The sequence below is a fragment of the Montipora capricornis genome, chromosome 10 (assembly GCF_036669925.1).
Source record: "Montipora capricornis isolate CH-2021 chromosome 10, ASM3666992v2, whole genome shotgun sequence".
Lineage (NCBI taxonomy): Eukaryota > Metazoa > Cnidaria > Anthozoa > Scleractinia > Acroporidae > Montipora > Montipora capricornis.
Window position 1 is genome coordinate 24,626,894 of NC_090892.1, and position 2,500 is coordinate 24,629,393.

The following is a 2,500-nucleotide window of genomic DNA, read 5'->3' on the forward strand; positions in this document are numbered from 1 at the left end:
AAAACAATCACTTCAAGAATACTGTATACAAGAGGTCTGAAAATGTTTTGCACAGTTAACTCACAGTCAACATTTTTGTTACCACCAATGAAATCAGGTATGTGTGGACTGGGTCAGAGTCAGAGTGAGAAAGTAATACTTCCGTATCACTTCTCTCGGGCTTTAATTTCGGTGATTCGTTAAGGTTTACATGATATTCTATACCAGAAAAATTAATAAGTTTGAAACATTAAAATGAAATGTGACATATACAATTTCTATTTTATGTTTGTTTTAGTAAAACAATGGAAAATTAATCATAAATATCAGAATAAAAAATCATCAGCTGAGATGTTGAGTATGCAACATGTGCAACATTCCAAAACTGACGATGATTAGTGGTCACACTTAAGAGAAACACAGTGTTAGCTCTCTGGTGTTTTGAATCCTTGGGGGAACATTGAACAAAAGGACTTGATGTTACACTGGAGGACACTGAAGTTAACTCCCCTAACACGACCGCAACTAAGGTGGTGTCTGACACGACCCTCAAAGGTTCATGGGTAAAAACGTGCCATCGCACATTTCCTTCCAGACAAGATCGAGTGTGATGGAGCCCGGCTTTAATTTAAAAAGCTGTAAATTGAAGATTTAATGCTTGAAAATAGCATATACAAACTAATAAATAAAGGGGTGGTTTCTAAAGAAACTGTTGTGCTGCGTCGGTAGGGAAGTAGCACACAAAAATTTAATGAATCATAAGCCAAGAATCACAAATATTGAAAGTAAAATGATTCCGCTTCCACCTCGAAAGAAGTTTTGTCAAAGCAGTAAGAGTCAGTTTTGATGACTGTTGTAGTTTTGCATATGACTGAGCAGATTAATCTGAATGCCTTCCAGTTCTAAGTAGTGAACAAACTACAGAAGAAAAGAAGTGTTTATTTGGTTGTTTATTATCAGAGGAGGTTGATACAGCTGTCCACACTATTAGCTTGTGATTCTCCTCAAAGAAATACCACCATAAGTCAAACTTATGACAAAATTAACTTTTGATTACCGGTATCAGTAAATTTTGCAATTTCCAAACTTCATGGTGTCACATCTTGTTCAGGATAACAGCTACCTTCTTGAAAATGGTGTCAATAAAAAGAAAATTTATCGGTGATTTAAAATATGTATGTAAAGGAAACCTGTCGGTTCAGATGATTTACTCAAAAAGCCCTGGTGTCTTAAGCACTTTGCAATCTGAACAACAGTTATAATACAGGTATTCGTGACGGCGTCACATGCTGAAAGCATGCAACAATTACTATGGAGCGCCAGTGATCAGTGAAACAACAAATACATGCACTGTTCTGTTTCTTTACAAATATTCTCAGAGCTTAAATGACCAGAAATAATTCAAATTAAACCAATTACCTGGAAAATATAAAGCTGACACAATTCTTACCGTGCAAACAACAGTAAACAATCTGCCGTTTAGCAGGTGGATTTCATCTGTGTGATTGGACAGAAACAACATTCCTAACATTTTTCAGGTGTTCACAGTTTTTCTGGTCGTACTGTAAAAATAGGTAGGGAACTGCAATTTAAGGGTGTGTCAATTTGCATTTTTGGAACATACATGTACTATATGACAAGTACGAGAGTGTTAAGCTGCTCGAGTTGTCAACTCGAGTAGCTGAATTATCAACAATAAATTTTATTCTTCTTAAGCACTACAATAACTGAAAGCTGACCAGTTTGAAATCAGTGCCTATTTAAACAATAGAGTGTTTCTGTCAAGGAACTATCGGCTGATAGTTGCCCCGCAGAAAATTGATGTTCTTAAAACAAATATTTGCCCGAGAAGCAAAGCTTCGAGAGCAAATATGCTAGTTTTAAGAACATCAAATTTCCAAGGGGCAACTATCAGACCGATAGTTCCGAGACATAAACACTCTATTGTCTTTATTGTTCACTACTAAATTTTCTTCCGCACGCCAGCTTAAAAATCATGTTGAATTATTTTCAACTTTACTAGACGAAAGCCATGCCAGCCAATGTAAAATTTGAAAAAGAAAACAAACAAAAACCCTCTTAATACAATTTCGATTGTTTATTTTCCATAAGGCCGCTTGTTTACAGAGGTATTTTCAGCGGACGACTACTATCCATCCGGGTATTTTTCTCGGACGGGCACTATGGGCTGATAGTGTCTCTCGGCGGACGAACACTACCGCGTCACGTGATCAATTTAAACCAATAAGAATCGGAGAAAATTTAGTGGTGAACTATAATGCCTAATAACTGTAGATACGAGAGCAATAGACTGAGTTCGTTATAAATTATCCACATTCAGCCATGGCTACGAGGCTTTCTGGTCAAATTTCATGACTCAGTTCTGTTTTCTTTGTCTCGCAAGTCTCAAGGGAGATTTCTAAACAAAATGATATTCAAATTTATCTGTAAAGCCTCATAGCCATGTGTGAATATTGATCTATCCGACGCAGAGTTTTGTATGGAGCCGCCATGTTAGTGC

The 2,500-nt window shown here is 36.7% G+C and overlaps 1 long non-coding RNA gene across 2 annotated transcripts in view; it reads right to left on the reverse strand.

Annotated features, from left to right (window-relative positions):
• The window catches only part of LOC138019321 (uncharacterized), a 35,107-nt gene that overhangs the window by 31,797 nt on the left and 810 nt on the right, over window positions 1-2,500 (reverse strand). For both annotated transcript variants that reach the window (XR_011126128.1, XR_011126129.1), the window contains exon 2: window positions 1,430-1,541. This is a non-coding gene — a long non-coding RNA (uncharacterized lncRNA). The remainder of the gene's footprint in view (window positions 1-1,429; window positions 1,542-2,500) is intronic.